The 20531-nt window shown below is 37.7% G+C and overlaps 1 protein-coding gene across 9 annotated transcripts in view; it reads left to right on the top strand.

The window, feature by feature from the left end:
• The window catches only part of kcnip4 (potassium voltage-gated channel interacting protein 4), a 497181-nt gene that overhangs the window by 271462 nt on the left and 205188 nt on the right, over window positions 1-20531 (top strand). The window lies entirely within an intron of this gene.

Raw genomic sequence — 20531 nt, 5'->3', positions numbered from 1 at the left:
ATCGGTAAATGTATGTACCATAGATAGTTGTACATGGAAATAGTGGTAGTAACAAGAAATTCTTGATAGGATTCACAGTTTGTCTGGTTATGCTGATTTGTGATGACAATTACTGTACAGTATATAATAAATGTTCATTTTTTTGTTCAACAATAAATGTGAATTCTTCTTCATGGAAAAATAATACATCCCCTGAAAATAAGACCTAGAGCATCTTTGGGAGCAAAAATTAATATAAGACACTGTCTTATTTTCGGGGAAACATGGTATATGATCCACAAAGGTTCCTACATGGCTTGATGGACCTGGACCAAACTTGCTACACATACCTTTTGTTATCTAACTTAAAATACAGGCAGGATTTCAACTAAAGAAATCCAGACCTTTCAGGACTAGGGCCCCAAAACAAATAAATATGTGTGCCACCATAAGAGGGCAAAATATAGATAAAAAAGCTACCACAGTGGGAGAGACAAGAAATGTAAGATGGCTAGACATCAATAAGGAGACACTGTAGGGCCAGACCATTGCCATGAAAATATTCTAAGGGAGTCCTTTTCAGAGGACCAAGCAATGGTTGAAGCAAGCTGGAGAAGGGAGAAAGGAGTCATTAAAATGACAAACATTAGATGATATTTCAGGTCTTAACAGAATTCTATATTTAGAGCACCGTATTTCTTGTGCATGGAGAAAAGAATTAACCCTAGTTAATTTGTGCTGAGAAGCCTTACAATTATAAAAATGGTTCCATTAGTAAATGTTTCTTCAAGTCATTCTTATGGTAAACCTAAGGCAAACCTTCCACAAGTCATCTGACAAGACGATTGTTGCCTTTGTTTTCTTCTGAGGCTGAGAGAATGTAACTTACTCCAGGTCATCCAGTGGGTTTCCATTAGCTACACAAGGATTCAAATTCTGGCCCCTAGAGTCATTGTTAAATGATCCAACCATTATATCACACTATCTTCAATACACACTTATATATGTGTGTGTATAAAAATTGACCCAAGTTCATTTTGGTGATATATACCTCCCTGAGGTAAACTTCTAACTAGTCCTCTGGAAGTGAAAACAGGCTATTCCGTTATGATATCTGGAAGAGCCCAGAAAAGATACTTTTTTGGATTACAGCTCCCAATATCCCACTGCTAACATGGCTACTAACCATTTTGGCTGGGAGATTCTAGGAACTGTGGTCCAAAAAATTAAGGTTTTTAAGTTCTGTCCACATAACAATTGATAGCCACTTACGCCTTGCCCCATCCTTCACAGAATCAAATGAGAGCGAAAGATGAAAGGAGGCCTCCTAACTGTCTAGTTCTCAAATAGTCAAGATCATGCATGTAAATGTCCTTCTTGTGTTGTTACTTCATGTGTTGTAACTTCAGATACATCAGAATAGCAATGGGATGATAGAATTCAAGGGGAAGCATGAACCTCATCTCAAGCTGACCTCATACTGATACAAGTCTGATTTGTTGTTAGAGAATGAGTTGCTTCTATGTGATTGAACCATGTGCTTTGTAAAGCCATTTGAAGAGGGCAAAAAAAACAATGGAATCTGTTGAATGACATCAAAATAATTCTTTCTTTTTCTTTGTTGTCAATCTATGAAATTATTACTACAGGTTGCATTGCCCATATCTGAAAAATTTGGATCCAGAAGTGTTCCATATTTTGGATGTCCCCAGGTTTTGAAATGTTTGCATTTACTTGATGCTCAACTTGTATTTGAAATCACCATTTGATCAATGCTCGACTTGTTCAACCATCAAGAAACTTTGCTCATTTTAATGAGTCAAATGCCAGTCCTAAATTGAACTTCTTAAAATCCAACAACAAATCTTAAAAGTGCTTTGATGAAGACAGGTGTACCAAGAGAACACTAGGGACATATGCAAATTCTCAGTTATAGTTCCAATAGTGGAATTTAATATTTACCATCATAAAATGTTTTACAAATGTGGTAGGAATCGTTTTACAAGTTTTCTAGAGAATTGGTTTATTTGAGTATTGAATAACAGTACAGATGTATTCATTTTTTTGTCCTAACATATATCATAATTTGATATATGTGTATAAATTATAGAAAGAATAAGTATTCATTACCAGGTTAAAAAAAGTGGTTACCAACAAATGAATAATCCCGTTGGGAAATAAGACAGACCAGGGAAATTCTTGTGTAATGTTTTCCTGGAATTCAGTCATCCCAATAGGTTTATATATGAATGTGTCTGTTGATAAAAATCTGTTTTTGCATACCCACTATCTCCATTTTCTCAGGGGAATGGGTAGGGTTTCCTGTGCAGAAGACCTGGTTTTCTGTGCAGTAAACAGGGGTGGAGGTCAGCACAAAAAACAACTGTACAGTTTTCTAAATAATGATTCTCCCACAGATCTCTGGGATCAAATATCCTAGGGAGAATATATATTTTTCTTCCCCTGCAACAGGGAAAAAATTATGGTTTAAGTATTGTTCCTTGCATGTGAAAATAGTTGAAAATTTGTTTTGAAAGTTTCAATTACAATTTTGTAATTATTAAATAAAAGTAAAAATAATAAAGGGGGTCAGTCCTTATTCTGAGATCAAACATTGTTGAAGGTTTGGAAATGGAGCATATTCATCTCCTCCCATCCCTCACTCTATATGCAAACTGAATTTCCCAATCTAAGCCCAAGATCTCTTGTGTCATGGCTTTATTCCATTCCAGATTAGTATGATTGGTTGGCAGAGGTAGTGAGATGGACAATACCTTTCTGTCTGGATGAAACTAAATTGTCATAGACATTAGATGTGAGATTGCTTCTAAGGACCTCATCAGATGGGCAGGGGGAAAGCGGAGGAAACTGTCTTCCTTCATTGCCTATTGTCTTTCCTTGTTTTCTGGGATGGCTGGCTATCCCACATCATTTACTGTCATTTGTCATGCTTTCTTCGCTTCCTTCCTGTTTTCTGCAGGTAGGAGTTGGGTAGCACCCGACTCCTGAAAACTGAGTCTTCTCTCCAGTTTTAGGTGCTGGCAACTTGGATGCTGAGGGCAGCCACCACTATCATCATCATCATCATCATCATCATCATTTAATTACTTATTAATCACCCTCCTTCCAAGATGCTCTAGGCGATTTACAAGCTAAATTGTAAAGGATAAAAATACATACATACAAATATTGATAAAATTAACATAGATTAAAAGCTCTAGTAAAAAGCCAGGTCTTAAGTGCTAGGGTAAAAGGCCCTAACTCACGCATGGCTCTCATATAGGGCAGCAAGGCATTCCATAAGGCAGGGGCAGAAATAGAAAAAGCTCTGCATCTGGTCCTTTCCAAGTGCACTTCTCTAGGACCCGGTATATAAAGTAAGTCATGTTGGGATGGTCGTTGCGACCTCCGATGATGGGAGAAGGAGAGACGGTCCCTAAAGTACGATGGGCCCTGGCCGTAAAGAATTTTAAAGGTCAGAACTAGCATCTTATATAAACCACGGTAATCAGTTGGAAGCCAATGCAAATGCTGCAGCACTGGTGTTATATGGCATTTCATGGGCGTTCTTGTGAGTAGCCTGTCTGCCGCATTCTGAACAATACGGAGCTTTCGGGTCGTAGACATCGAAAGGCCAACATACAGGGCATTGCAATAGTCCAACCTAGACGTGACTGTGGCATGGATTACTGTTGCCAGCGCCTCATCAGATAGATAGCGTGCCAATTGCCTTGCTTGTCGTAGATGGAAAAAGGCCTGTTTGCTGGCAGCAGCGACCTGAGCTTCCATTGTCAGCTGCAAATCCAAAACGACACCCAAGCTCTTAATGCTAGGCGAAGGAGATGAGGCAGCACCATTGAAGGTGGGTAGCAAATGGGTCAGACCAATCGAGCAGCCATGCCAGAGAATCTCAGTCTTCACCAGGTTCACCTTCAGTCTACTAGCGCGTAGCCAGTTCGACAGAGCCTCCAGGCATAGGGTGAAATTGACTGGTATTGACGCTATTCCAGGCTCCAAGCGCAGAAGGCGTTGAGTGTCGTCCGCATATTGATAGCAGTCTAGGCCGAAACTCCGAACCAAACTAGCAAGGGGTCTAACGTAGATATTGAAGAGAAGTGGCTTTAAGTTGTGGGATGGCCTCCGTGGGACTTCCTTTTGCCAGCGCCTGGAAACAGAGAAGACTGTGTCTGATGAGGACCTAAATGAGGCTTTTACTATGCAATTTCCCTGCATAGTAGATCTAGGTTTCAGTACCTGACATGGGTGCTGACAAAAATAAACTTGATGACTTTTCACGCTGAACATCATAATTTTCCACATGTGCTCAAAACCAGGAGAATATGAACTTGCAAAGAAGAATTCAGGAGAGAATTGGGAAGTTCATTTTACTGAAGACAGACACTTTTGTTTAGATTTGGGTTTGACTGAATTGTACCCTGAAAAGTTATAATACACGTTCCCAATTCTGATAAAAGTTGCATCTACAACAGGGATGGGGAAGATATAACCCTTCATCCCTTTCTTACAGCTTCCAGATTCTCAAAGTTGCAAAACAGGGTCTGGCCTTTGACTCAGCTCCATTCTGGTACATGTGGAACACTGCAGGATTGCTGAAGGAAAGTTTCCTCTTAATCCCACACAGTTGCTCACCCTTATCTATAAAATCACTTTGAACTGATACTTAAAAATCAGTAAAAGTCAGATTAATCCTACAACATCTTTATTATGCATGAGAACAATATAAGGGAGCCCAAGGCACATAATTTCATGTGTGAACCAGGATGTATCCAGTTGTGACTATAATGCCTGGAAGAAGTGCTCCCATGCTTATCTCAGCAGAGGCCCAGTTATATGCATGTACACCCGGGTTCCTACATGCTTTTTCGAATTAAATTGGGAGTGATAAACATTTGGGTAAGCATTGCCTCAGACTACTGGCTACCAAAAAGCTCAAAAGTTCAGCTGAAGCCTAGCATTCTCTCTGTACAACAGTGGAAAACCTGTTGCCTTGGATTTTATGGCTTGTGTAAATGAGCATCTAATTAGGGCTAAAAGGATTTGTGCTGGAAGTATTTCTCAGCTAGAAGATACATATGCATGCCTTTTTCTTAAACAGGAAACTGTTATTAATTCCACAATTAATTCATGCAGAATATAAAATTAGTTTTAGAATATTGTAATTCACCCTTAAACCTTTAAAGATGGTGAGGAGGCTTCAGCTTGTACAAAGCTGATAGGAAGCGTGAGTTATAAAAATTCAATGTCTTGTGGGGGCAAATCAATATCTGTTAAATACCAACTACAATAATACCTGGTGACCATAGGTTCAATTTGAAGTCCTGGCAGTCACAGTGAAAGCTTTAAAAAGTTTGTGATCAGGACTCTTACCAGCTTTCTTGTGCCCAAAGATCAACTCATTAGACCACCACAATTGTTCAGAAGGCAGAAGAAACCCTTTCACGTGACAACATTATGATTCTACTTTAATTGCCAAGGCAACATGCTTTTGAATCCTGAGATTTCTAGTTTCAAGAGGCATTGAAGCTCCTTGCAAAGGAAGTTTAAATATTCTTCTTTAAACTACAAATCCCATGATTTCATAGGCAGTTTCCATAGTAGTTAAAGTGAATTAGTATGATTGTCAAAAATAAATGGGAAATTTCAGTGCTGCCCAACTTTTTAATTTCTTTCTATGGAATGGACTTTTGACTTCTTATTCATTTATTTTAAGCACATGTTTAAATAATGGCATTTGTCAGAAATTTTGCTTGTTGTATGATTTTGATGGATTGCTCATCTGTTTACATTTTTTAATTTTTTCTTTTAGCTATGTTTTTCATTTCTGTGTTGTATCTATGTTATTTCTGTGATTCCTTTACTTTCTGTCAGCATAATAATACTAAAAATAAATACGTTAAACAAGATAGTTTACAGAGATTTTCCTAGGATACTTTGTAATATGTAATATGTAATGAATTTACTGGTGTTGTGCGGTGTTGTGGTTAGAGTGTTGGAATAGTACTCTGAGAAAATAGAGGCACAACTACACTGAACATTAAGTTCTAGTAGACCCTGAATCAACTCTGTGGTAGCCAAACACCATATAGAACTTCTCTGGGGTAACACAGGGCAAGGCCACTTTAGCACAGCCTTGTCCCACACTAACCAATGTCAGGAGATCATTTGAATGACTTTCGTGCTGTCTGAACAATTGGGCCAGTTCCAGAATGGCCCAGTTCCAGAACAACCACAACTGTTTTCACTACAATCCCATATATTTGGGCTTGGGCAGGGACACAGAATAGCACTTACTGTCCTTTCTTGTCCTCCAACTGTAACATGGATCCTACCTGTCATCTGTCACTTCCAGTGATGTTAGCAAGAGTGACATGGCAATTGGGGAAGGGCCCATGTCATGCCTAGTGATGGCCCATGTCATGCCTAGTGATGGCCATGACATAGAAGACAGGAGGGAATGCTAAGGGTGGCTATCCAGTGCCACTGGGTGATTGGGGATCCCTCTTGCCTTCACAGTGACTGGTAAAAAATCTGTTTGACCAATCCCAGAGTTGACCTGGTATACTTTGGATCTGCCCCAGTTTATTGAATTGGTGTAGATCCATCCTACGTTCTGGATTCTGACTCAGCCATGGCAACCCACTGTCTCATCTTGGAGAAGTTGCACTCAGTCTCAGAGCAAATTCTGCCAAGAAAACCCTGTGATAGGTTCATCATAGGCTTGCCATAAGACTTGAAGGCACACAACTATAAATGGATATATTATTATTCTTTACTGCCGGCAACAATAAAGGGTATATTGGAATAACATTTCTCTACTGCAAAGTTTATGATTTGCATATGATTTTCATATGTTAGGACTTGCATCTCAAGCTCAAAAGAATCAGTTATTTCCTTCCACAGCAAGATTCTAAGGCAATAAATGAATAAGGAGATATGTCACTGATGTTATGAGAAAATCTTCTATTAATAGCTAAGTTACAAGTCAGAGTTCCCAATTTAATTTTGCTCTTGTAGAAACAGCCCCCCACACCCCTAAATTTGGATTGCAGTTATGACTTAGGGAAGAGACGGTCTCACCTTTCCTTACTTTTGAAATAACCCTATTAAAAGTTGCCCAACTACGATCTGTAAATAGGATACCTTGCAATTTTGATTATTAAAACTTCACATGCTTTACTCAGTTGTTAACTGAACAAGAACTACAAGTTTTCCCACCATAGAGTTAATAGTTTATACATTATAATCTTGTTGGGAGTCCTATCCCCTTGCATCGTGGCCCCAGTCCAACAGTGAGGTACTTGGATATCTTGTCAAATTATTTTGAGAGTGTCAAATACAGAGATCCACTGTAATTTGTATCATGGTCCTTACAGAGAAACAAGGTGATCAGTAGCCTCAAATGATGTACATTTTGCTGGACCACTGGTAGGGGAACTCTACGTGCAAGTCAGTACAAAATTAAAGGTGTTATATTCCAACGACTAGGAATCTAGTTGACTGGAAGAACATACTATCGTATATGCCTTTGTAGATATACCTAGACTGTAACTGTCATGACTCAATACCACAAAACCATAGGAATTGTAATTCTGTGAGGCACTAACATTCAAGGCCTCAAACACAAGGCCTCAAGCAGGAGAAACAGCACACTAGGCACCAGAATAACCAAAAAAGCTTTAAAAATAAACCACCTCACAAACAAATAACCATCCTTTAAACCAACTCACTGTTATTTATTGTTACATCTTATTCAGATTGTAAGCCTGAGGACAAATTAACAATTTGTAAGCCCAAGAACCTTTATGGCTGAAGAATAAATGAATGAATATGCTCCGGCATATTCAATAGGTTCTCAAAGTTAATTGCAGGGTGGAGAGGGGAACATCTTGTTTCTACTTGGAGCTCTACAAAAGCTATAATCCAGGGGAGAATAATGAGCATGCCATACAATGTAATATATCCCAATCCTGGATGTGTTTACTGAGAAATAAGCCCAACTTTGTTCAATTGGACTTCTTTTAACTTATGACCTCATCAGATGGGGTACTTTTCAGCAACATATGGTGGCTCCCATCCCATGACTTAGAGCTACTTCTAGCAGGACTCCATCACAAAAGGGAAGGTGAGCCAACATATGCTGCTTCAGCAATTACATGGAAAGCTTCCCATGTTACATAAAGATCAATGGGGGGAAGCTGGGCGGGGGATGCTTCTCCCCATGGGATAAGATGGGGGAAGCTGGGTGATATGGAAAGTGGGGCGGTGGATTTCCCATGCCCCATGCTGGGCACTGCCAGATTCGTCACCACTGTTGCAGTGTCTTTAACAGCTCTGTTATGGATTATCTCTGCACTGTGAATTGCTTTACCTGTTTTCTTTGTCAGACAACATTACTATAAATGGCACACATTTCCTTCTGCCCATCCATCCATCCATCCTACTCCCAAAGTTTTCATTTGATGCATTGCTAAACAAGTTCATCTGTTCCTTCCCAGCATTGTGAGTTGATGTTTAGGGGGACTCTTTGAGAAAAGGTGTCCTTGTCACTGCTTTATAGCCAATACATTCATAGTTGAAATGAAATATTTTTTAACATGCATTTGACGATATTCTACTACAAAAACCACAAACACCAAGCTACAGTTGTATGATGAAAACAGCAATCCGCAGTATTTTTCCCATACTGTGATATCCATAGAAGCCCATATAATAAGAATTGCAAGGATTCAAAAGCATTCTGTTTTTCTTAGGATTATTTTTCTCAATCCCCTTCTCTATTTATTTAGTTGGTTCGGATGCCCACAAGAGGGATAGGCAGGTTCCACCAGGATTTAAATCTGATGCATATGCAAGGGGTTTTGTTGGGTTATTTCTTTGTTTTAATCCCTGTGGTCTGTAGAGTTCTCCCCTGTCTGAATTTCATTTTATATTCCTAATTTGTATTCCTCAACTGTAACTTTTATTAAGCTTTTGGGGATAACCTGCTCATTCAATTTGTATATCCTTTGTAATAAATAGGAAAGCAGAGACCAGCCTGCTGCCTCTGTATAATATATCATCGTTGGTTTCATTTTTATATCTTTTTGAAAAACAGAATCTTTAGTTTTGTTGGGTTTCACTCAGCTAAAGGGTATATTTTCTAAATGATTAAAATGTATCAGGGTTGCTGTTCATCTTCCTTTTTTGAATTCTGAAACGTCATTTATCTCTGACATATATCCAGTTATTTGGCATCCACTCTACAAAAGGTTTGTTGTTGCAGGTTACAGCAAAGACCTTTGCAGCAAACTGCTTTCTTGGAATATGGAAGCCAGTTTGAATATGTGAGCAATATGTGAGCATATCGACCTTTCAATTTCTCCATAGGATAAACCCTCACAGTGTAGCTGTGCGCAGGCTGTTGAGCAGCTGCAATAAATCACTCTGACCATGAGGTCATGAGTTTGAGGCCAGCCCATGGCGGGGTGAACACCCGTCAATTAAAAATAAAAAATAGCCCCTGCTCGTTGCTCACCTAGCAACCCGAAAGATAGTTGCATCTATCAAGTAGGAAGTAAGGTACCACTTATAAAAGTGGGGAGGCAAGCTTAACTAATTTACGACTGGAATGAGGAAGTGCCATCAGAGTGGATGATGAAGCAGCTGCTCCCCCCTGTGGCCAGAATTGAACATCCCCTCAGGAGAAGGTTAAATTGCCTCTGTGTCTGTCTCTGTCTCAGTCTCTGTTTGATGTGTTTATGGGCATTGAATGTTTGCCCTATGTGTGTATAATGTGATCTGCCTTGAGTCCCCTTCAGGTTGAGAAGGGCGGAATATAAATACTGTAAATAAATAAATAATAAATAGCTGAGGCAACAAGCACAAGGGGACTACTGCTTCTTAAATACTGAGAAACCTAATGTATATGACTTCTTGTTGATTACTGGACCGTGGATTAATATTTGGCCCTTTAGATATTTTCAGTCCATTATCCTGTAATACTTGCCATTCTGGCTAAAATTCTGCAAGTTGAAATTCAAGCATCTGACCAAAAAACCCAAAGTTTCTCCATACTTGCACTGCAGTCACCTTCATCAGATTCACCAAGTGAGTTATCAGTGTGTTAAGTGGAGGATGTATACCTTAAACTGCCCATTTCCTAGCCTTGTTAAATTTATATTTATCTATGTCCTGAAGCATGAACTATCACTACAGGAATACAAATGAGTCTTCCATGAACTATACCATTGTATCTCCCTTGTGGGTTTAATTTATGCTTTAGTGTGGATTTCTTTCTTTTTCCCCTTGGTGCAGATTGCTAAATACAAGCCAGAATGGTGAATCACAATTTGAAGTTGGTTTAACCCAGTGGTTCACAAGCTGGGGTCCCAGATGTTTTTGGCCTACAACTCCCAGAAATCCCAGCCAGTTTACTAGCTGTTAGGATTTCTGGGAGCTGAAGACCAAAAACATCTGGGGACCCTAGGTTGAGAACCACTGGTTTAACATTGGACATTTTTTTAACATCCTAGCTTGTTGGGTAACTAGAATATCCCAAATTATTCAGTATGAGAAATTAGGATTGATGGGTCAATATGGTTTAAATAATGAAGGTGCTGAATATTCAAACAAAAGACTAATTCCTATCTTGGCCACAATATCAAAACGCCAAGATCCATTCTGAATTGAGAGCGAAAGTAGAAAAGAGCAGTGCAGAGCATATTGAGACTTCCATATGTTTTTGGACTGTGGTTACCACAATCACTCACGACTATGTTGGACAAAGGATTTCATATAATCCAGAAAAAGGACCAGAAGTGATCATCTCCTGGAATAGAATATGGATCTGGGACATGAGTAGCCATTCAGATACTGGCACTGTTGGCATATGTGGTCACAAGAGACAGACCACCCATTGAGGGAGATATTGTGTGTGTGTGTGTGTGTGAAAATAAATTATAGATGTTGCAAAGAAGTGTGTAGGGATGTGTTATTTTCACTTTCATAATCTAACACAGGGATGGGGGAAGTGATCTTGATGGCTAAATGGGACCCAACACAGTGTTTTTGCTATTGTAGTCCACATCTTCCTTCATCTGGTAGGCTATGTCTGTTTTATTATTTTCTGTTCTTTTCCTTATCGGCTGAAAAGTAAACACACACACACATTCAAAAACTAAAGCAGACAAGTCAAACAAGCTATTGTGTAAATATTACAATTGACACCAATTTTGCTGTGAAGTCCCAGACTTGATCCTAGACAGGAATTTGCTTGCTTTGAAGTGCAGTGGGGATTTGTACATGGTCGTCAAGAACTGTGACTGTGAAAATGAGAGCTAGTGTGTACATTGATTTAACAAAAAAGAAATCTTGGCAAAGGGTTAAGGCTAAATGAGAACGTGCTGGCAAACTAAAGTATGCTTCTTGTTATCCAGACATTTGATGCCCTTTTTCAAATCTTTACCTTGGGTTTGCATTTTCTTGTGCACCCAGCAGAAATGAGTAGTCCTTACTGGGGAAAAAATAGTTTTGAAGCGTGTGTATGTTTGTGTGTGTCATTTACAGACTTTCCCTGCTTTGCCATATAAAAAATATATGACCTTTTTTGGTACCCCCAATTACACCTGGATTTGTTCATCCATTCCTCAGGTTTCCAGCCCAACCAAAAACATATTCTACTACTTTTTTGGTTAGGGAAAAAGTTTTATTGTAAGCAAGGAGGATGTCTTTTGTTCCTTATACCTAATTTTACCACAGATAACCCTTCAAAACATCCCCTGATCTGTCCAGAGATCTGAGCATTATTCCACACTGTCTCTCTTGAAGTAATTAAAGCAAATTTAATTGTTTCTGTCTCCTGTTAACTTTTCCTCTTTTCTTACTACCTTCCTTCCATATTTGATGCCTTCACCCACTGAAAAAATGTAAACTGTTCAGTCCACCAATTTAAGATGTTGTATGGGAACCTGAAAAATGCAATATCTACCAAAGCCACTATATTAATTTGGTAATACAGTAGAGTCTCACTTATCCAGCACTTACTTATCCAACATTCTGGATTATCCAACACATTTTTTTAGTCAGTGTTTTCAATATATCGTGATATTTTGGTGCTAAATTCATAAATACTACATAGCATTAATGTGTATTGAGCTACCTTTTCTGTCAAATTTGTTGTATACCAATATGTTTTGGTGCTTAATTTGTAAAATTATAACCTATTTTGATGTTTAATAGACTTTTTCTTAATCTCTCCTTATTACCCAACATATTCGCTTATCCAACATTCTGCCGGCCCGTTTATGTTGGATAAGTGAGACTCTACTGTATATTGATCTTTCACATATTCACAGCACTCTCACATATTTACATGCTTAGTAAGGTTGTCCAAATTTTCGTTATGATTCTCGTTTCGTTATTATTTCGGATTGTTCTCGCTTTTTGAACCGAGTATTGAAACTTTTTCCCTGGGCGCAACTGGCAATGTAATTCGAACCATCGTTGGCCCATTCTCTAATTGTGTCTTAAATGTTTCATTAAATTTTTTCCTCCCAAAATTTTTTTTAAAATATTTTTTTAATTTTTTTTAATTTTTTTTGTTTCGGCAACCTAACTTGTTTTTTTTAATTTTTATTTATTTATACTTGAAACTTATACATTCTTAAACAAATTTGCAATACAGAGTTATATATATCAAGCTCATATAGTATTTTCACTCTCTATATTACATACATACTCATATTATTTACCTTTTATTACCCCTCACCTAGTGCTATCCCTTCACCCCAGACCAGCCAGTTACAATATTTATTTCCAAAATTCCATTGTTTCTTTTACAGGTTTTTTCCCCTTACCTTCTACATATACAAACTCTATAAATTTTCCCCATATCTTCCCAAAATCATCCTTTTTTAATATCCCTCTTTTAATTTTAATCTTACATGTCAATTTATCATTTATCGCAATATCCCAAACCTCCTTATACCATTCTTCCAATTGGCACTCCTCACTACCTTTCCATTTTTTGGCTATTAACAATCTTGCTGCTGTTAGCAAGTTGGCGATTAGTTCCTTTAACTCTTTTGATACTTGAATATTATCCATAAATGACAACAGTGCTATTTCAGTCCTATTATTTCTATTTTGGTGATTCCCTTTATTTCTTTAAAAACGTTCTCCCAAAATTTTTGAACATATTTACAGGACCACCACATATGTATATATATGTACCATTTTCCTGGCAGCCCCTCCAGCACTGCTTAGAGTATTTCTTATCAATTTGATTTAATCTAATTGGTGTGAGGTACCATCTCCAAACCACTTTATAATAATTCTCTTTTATTCTTATAGACATGTTTTTTAATATACGCATATTCCACATTTCTTTCCAAATTTGAGGGTGTATTTCCTTATTGCAATCTAACTCCCACATTTCTTTAAGGTGATCCTGCTCCTGCTCTTTATCTATTAGCAATTTGTAAATATCACTTGTTATACCTTTGGTTCTTTCTTTTCCTTCCCTTCCCCCCCTTTGACTAATCATCTTCTCAAATTTTGTAAGTTCTCTATCTCCCTTATATTTCTTTCTTATTTCCCTTGCCCATCTTTCCAATTGTAGAACTTTATACCACCCAATACTCCCTGATAGTTGATTCCTTATTTCCCCTAGATATTTCATTTTTGATTCCCAATACTTTAATTTCATCATTCCTTTTTCTTTAAATGTTCTTTCTAACTCCCTTTTGAGATTCATTGGGAAATTTTTTGTAATTAACACCGGTGTTAATGGGGAGATTGGTGGTATTAGTTTTTCTTCATACTTGGCCCAAATTTCTAATATATTTTTTAAAAAGGGGTTCCCTATTTTATTATAACATTTCTTCTCCGAATTCCTGGTTTTCCCTATGAAGAAAATATTTTCTAATTTCATATCTATATCTTTACTCTCTTCTTCTAACCATTCTAAATCCTCTTGTCCTATAATCCCTTCAATAATATACCTTAATTGATTTGCCATATAGTACAGTTTTAAGTTTGGTATTCCCAGACCTCCATTCTTTTGTATTTTATACCATTTTTCCTTATTGATTCTAGCCCTTTTATTCCCATTACAAAAGGTATTTATCATATTCTGCCAATTTGTAATTTCACCAGTTGAAATTTTGATAGGTAGCATTCTAAACAAAAAATTTATTTTGGGTAATATTTTCATTTTTATTAATGCAATTCTACCAAACCAAGACAATTTAAGCTTGGTAAATTTAGCCAGAGTGTCTTTAACATTTTTTCTTAATCTGATTATATTATCTCTTTCTAAATTGCCCATTTCTTTAGATATGTTTATTCCTAAGTATTTTATTGACTTCTGTATTTTTATTCTACACAAACCCCCTTCTCTTATTCTCTCTTCCTCTTCTTTAGTGTAATTAAATAATAAAATTTCTGATTTATTCCAATTAACTTGAAGGCCTGTGACTTCCCCAAACTCTGTTAAGTGTGTTTCTATTCTTTTTAACTGTTCTATTGGATTTTCAAGGGATAATAGCGTATCGTCTGCAAATAAACATATTTTGTATCTTCCTTCCCTCCCTAGCCCCTTTATATTTGTATCCTCTCTTATCATATTTGCTAATATTTCTATAACTATTGCAAATAGGGTAGGTGAAAGGGGGCATCCCTATCTTGTCCCTCGGGTTAATCTTATTTTTTCTGTTAGGCCATCGTTTACTTGAATTGCAGCATAATTAGTTGAGTATAATTTATCAATCAATCCTCTAAATCTCTCTCCTAATCCAAATTTTTCTAATATTTTTTTAATGCCGTCCATGAGACACAGTCAAATGCTTTGAATATATCTAGGGCCAATATCCCTGCCTTTGATTTTTTTTCCCCCTTAATTTTATGAATTATATTTAGTACTCTTCCCACTAAATTTGACATATTTCTTCCAGGGATAAATCCACATTGATCTTTTTGAATATAATTATATATAAAGCTATTTATTCTCTTTGCCATTATTGCTGTCAATATTTTAGCATCTTGATTTATAAGGGAGATAGGTCTATATGAACCAGGATCTGTAGGATCTTTATTTGGTTTTAGAATTAATATGATCCTTGATTCTTGCCACGACGGTGGGATCTGTTCTCCTGCCATTATCCTATTATATAATTCTTTTAATTTTGGTACCAACATTAATTTAAATTTTTTATAATATTCCGGTCCCAACCCGTCCATTCCTGGGGTCTTCCCTCCTTTTAATTTATCTATAACCTCTTCTATTTCCTTTTCTGAAACTAATTGCTCCATGCTTTTTTATCTATTTCTTGTAGTTCTATTTTCCAATATTTATCTATCACCTCCTCTATCCTATTATTTGGATTATCAACAGCTGTATATAGTTTTTGATAAAATTCTTGAAAAACGGCCAATTTTTCTTTCATTGAGATAGCTTCTCTGCCCCATTTATCTCTAATAGTTCCAATTAAGTTTTTACTTCTCTTATCTTGTGATGCTCTAGCTAACATTTTAGAATTCCGATTACTATATTCAAAATATTCTCTTTTTGTATATATTAAATCTCTCTGTGCTTTTTCTAAATTATATTTTTCTAGTTTCTTCCTTTTTGCCAAAGCTTTAAGATAACTTTGTTTATCTTTGTCTTTTACATATCTCTTTTCTAATTCCTGGATTTCTAACTCTAATTTCTTTCTCTCTACTTCTTGCTCTCTTTTCAAATTACATGCTTCTTTTATAAAAAGGCCCCTTGTTACTGCTTTCATAGTATCCCACACCATTGAGTAAGAACATTGATTGATATCATTAATTTCCCAAATTTCTCCTAGTTCTTTAGCTATTTTCTCTACCATCTTATTATTCTCTAATATTGCATTTCCTACTTTCCAATTCTTATATGTTTTGTAATCCTTCTTTATTTGGAAATCCAAGCTTATTAATGCATGGTCTGAACATTTTATTACTCCTATTCCAGCATCTACTATCTTAGGTAACATGTTTGGTGAAACAAAAAAATAATCTATCCTAGAGAAATTTTGATGAGCCATAGAATGAAATGTAAATCTTTTCTCATTTCCCTTTAGCATTCTCCAAATATCAATCATCTTTTTATTCCTTATTACTTTACTTAAAATTGTATTTTTTTGTGTTTTCCCTTTCCCTTTCATTGTAAAATGAGATTTATCCATTTCCTCATCTATTATTCCATTAAAATCCCCTCCTAAAATCAAATATCCTTTTTGTATTCCCTCTATCTCTTTAAATATTGTTTCGTAAAATTCTGCCTGATTGGTGTTTGGGGCGTATACATTGGCTAAAGTAAAATCTTCACCACCCATTGTCCCTTGTATAATAATGTATCTTCCTAGTTTGTCTATCTTTGTTTCCTTAATGTTAAAACCACATTGATTTTGAATTATAATTGCCACACCCTTCGATTTAGATGTTCCATAAGATTTTATATATGTTACAGATCCACGCATCTTAAGCTCATTTACCCCTGATTTTGCTTGGTGTGTTTCTTGTAAAAAGGCAAAATGTGCTTTAGCTTTATATATCATGTCCGCAATGATCTTCCTTTTGTAAACTGAGCCTAAACCTTTACAATTCAAAGATACAACCCTTACATATTCCTCCATTTGATTACAAATCCACTTTCCATCCTACTTGGCTGGTCTCTAGTCTGTGTCCTCCCCTGTTTAACCCCCCTCTCCCTCCCTTCGCCCCTTTCCCTTGTGAAGTGTATTGCCCCTATTTCTTCCCCCCCCCCCACTACGTTCAGAGACCCCTCGTCTCGAACCTGGTTTATTCCAAACCTCTTTGTGGGGTGGGGGGAGGGGACCCTTCTTCCCACCGAGTGTGCCCATTCCGATATCTCCCAGGGTAATTATTTATATAATACCTTAACTACTAGAATTTACTCCAACATAGAATTAATCAGTCCTTGTCGCAGTCTTTTTCCTTCCTTCCTTCTTTCCAGTCTTAGTCCAGTCATAGTCCAATAATAATCCAGTAACAGTCCTATCGTAATCCAGTCATAGTCCACGTTAGTCCCTATTGATCCATATTAATCCATTTTAGTCCATATTAATCCAATCTTAGTCCATATTAATGCAGTCTTAGTCTTAGTCCATATTAATCCAGTCTTAGTCCATATTAGTCTCTATTGATCCATATTAATCCATTTTAGTCCATATTAATCCAATCTTAGTTCATATTAATCCAGTCTTAGTCTTATCCAGTCTTAGTCCATATGTCCAGTCTAAGTCCATATTAGTCCAGTCTTAGTCCATATTAGTCCAGTCTTAGTCCATATTAATCCAGTCTTAGTCCATATTAGTCCAGTCTTAGTCCATATTAATCTCCTCCTCCTGTTGCTGCATCTTTCTTCCCCCTTTCCTCTTCTTTTTCCTTCTCCATCGGTACTGGTTCTGTTGCCTCAGTTGTCAAGTTCAATTCCTGAAGTAACGCTAGACCTTGATCTAAAGATGTCATTTTGTAGTTGTTGCTTCTCCAGCGAAACCTCAGGTGTACCGGATAACCCCAGCTGTATGGAATCTTCTGACTTTGTAGTATAGTTGTGACTCTCTTAATAGATTTTCTCCATGCCAGGGTTTCGTGACACAGGTCTGGAAACATCTGTATTAGTGTCCCCTGGTATTTTAATTGGGATACCTGTCCTCTTAATACTTTCATAATCTTGTCTTTATAGTAGAAATTTCCAAATCTGACCAAAATATCCCGAGGAAAAGGGGTATTCGTCTTGTATCCCACCCTGTGAATCCTCTCAAACCAAGATTCCTCACAGTCTGTTTGCGAGATTTCTTTTATCCATTTAATCATTTCTCTCTTTAATATCCCAGGGTTTTCTCCGTTTATCTCTGGAAGATTTCTAATTCGAATATTCATCCTCCTATCTCTGTCCATTAAATTTATCACCCTCAAATCCATCCTTTGAAGGCTTTCCTGGCATTGCTTTATTTCTATTGAATTCACTGCCACCTGTGCTTCAGTAGCTGTAATCTTCAAATCCAGATCTTGGGTTTTTTTTTCCAATTTCTGTGATGTTGAGTGCAAATTTTTTATCTGATTTTCCAGCCCAGATATTTTAGATGTAATTTCTTGGGTGCTGTTTAAAATCAGATCCTGGAGCCCCTTAATCTGTTGTAATATCTCATTGTTTACATTTGTACTTGGGCATTCTCCTTCTCCTGGCTCCTTCCTCCCAGCTTTCTGTGCTGTCGCCATTTTGTCTTTATTTGTTTCTTGGGAGTCAGCCTGATTCTCAGCAACTTTGGCTTGTGCCCTTTCCAGGCTTCTATCAGATGGACGGGGCCGTAAATAATAGTTAATTTGCTTTTGCTCACCCCTCTCTCTTTGAATGGGACGGCTTCTGCCCCCTCGCTTCATAAATCTTTTTCTTCTCTTTGCTAATTTCAGCTTTATCTGATCGCCATTAAAGGAGGCCTCGCTGTCCGGAGTCAAAATCGAAAGTAATTTATCCTGGCTTCCCTATCTGCTCTTTTTCGGCATTGAAGATTTTTATGGGTAGCTTGACAAATCCCACATCCAAAAATATTCTTTACTCACTGCGAGTCCATTTCTAATAGTTAAATTTCTTTATTTTTCCTTTCCCCACATGGTAGCTCCAGTTTCAGCGTCCACTCATGGGTCTGTGGCTCCGCCTCCTCCTGCAACCTAACTTGAATGGGAGCCTAGCGCAGCCTAAAATGGCTACAGCTCCCTGGCCAATCAGAGACTACCACGATGGCTGAAAAAGGTGGGGGCTAGCGTCCGCGTCCACGTGTAGGATCTCTATAAAAATCCCCTCCCCAACCGAGCCAAGCCATTCTGGGCTAGGATACCAAGCAGAGAGGGTGGTTCGCGCCGCGCTGGGAATCAAGCTGCTTGCTTGCTTGGGGGAGAGAGGGCTAAGTGACTGTTCTGGCTATAGGGGGTTGAGTGTCTGTTGTTGCTGCTTCGATATTGTGGGGGGTTTTTTTGGTTTTTTTTTTTTTTGGTTTTTGGGAAATTGGCTTGGGGCTTGTGGCAGAGTCCTTGCTGTGGCTTTAGGGAATTTTTATTTTCAAAAGGATGTGGGCGCCAAGGCATTGCTTTCCTGGCGCTCCATTTCTAAACCTCTGCCTTTTTTTTTTTTTTTTGGAATTTAGCAATCACTACATCAGCCCTTCTTTGCAATCCTGAAAGGGGGGGAACTTGAAAATTATAGTTTCCAAAGGACGTCTGCGTTCCTGCAAGTGCATTGCTTCCCTCCCGCTCCGTTTGTAATCCCAAGGCTGAGTGTTATTGCAGCAATCACAAAGACACACATTGTTTTCAAACCTAAAAGGGTACATTGGAAGAAATAGTTTCCAAAGGATGTGGGGCACCCGCCAAGGCATTGCTTCCCTCATGCTCCATTTCTATTCCCAAGCCTTGGGCTGAGTTTTATTTCTGCAATCACAAAGTCAGACATTGATTTGATTCAATAGAGGGTCCACAGCAATTTATAGTTTCCAAAGGACATTGCCAATCCTGTTAAGGCATTGCTTGGCGTGAGCTGCATTTCTAATCCAAAGTCCTCAGCCAGAGTTTCATTTTTGCAATCACAAGGTCAGTCAGTGGCACCATTGATCAAAAGGTTCAAAGGCAATTTATAGTTTCCAAAGGACAGTGGCACTCCTGCCAAGGCATTGCTGCATTTCTAATCCAAAGACTACACAAGTAGAAGAGAGACTTTTACAGTGATAAGAACCCAATTGAACAGGAAATAAGACTTTCAAACCCGGAACAGGTTTCTTCAAATATTGAAAAATAGTGTATTATAAAAAGTTATGAAAATTCGCCAAAAATCATAGGAGTCAGGAAACGTTCTGCAATTTGTTGAGCAAAGAGTGTTGAATGTGATCTCCCACTGTACCAAATTTGATGAGGATAGCTCAAGGGTGGGAGAGCCCTGTAAAAGTCCCCCCCAGTTTCCTTTTTTTTGGGCGATTGCGCATGCGCGTCCGCCATTTTAGAAACATTAAGAATCATTACGAATTTTCGGAAATATCTGAAATTTTTGGGTGAAAAATTCGGAAATAATTTCTATATCGAAGCACCGGCACCCCCTACTTTAGAAACGAGAATTGAAACATTTTTTCCATCGATCGGACAAGCCTAATGCTTAGGTTGTAAATAATTATTTTACTTTGACTAAATCTTCTAGCATATGTTGTAATATATGTGAGAGGTCCAGAACATGAGCTGACAGGAATACCAGGATGACTTGATGAATCTGTCATTTTGTTCTTCCCCTTCACAAATCATGTTTAAAGTTCTTATCTTTAGTCCACTTACCTTGGCCCTTGTTACAGAGATCAGTACTGATAATCAACTGTATTGGCAAGATAATACGTTTAATGGGCATTTATGGGCCATATAGGGTCTTACCTCTATTAGAATGGGGTAAGAGAGGTTTACGCAAAAGGCCCTATTAAAATTGCTGCCACCAATCCATTCCAACAGAGTTCTGTTCAGACTGAAAAAGAAGG

The sequence above is a fragment of the Anolis carolinensis genome, chromosome 5 (genome assembly GCF_035594765.1).
Source record: "Anolis carolinensis isolate JA03-04 chromosome 5, rAnoCar3.1.pri, whole genome shotgun sequence".
NCBI lineage: Eukaryota > Metazoa > Chordata > Lepidosauria > Squamata > Dactyloidae > Anolis > Anolis carolinensis.
The sequence above is the reverse complement of the archived record's forward strand: the minus strand, read 5'-3'. Positions and strand labels throughout refer to the sequence as shown.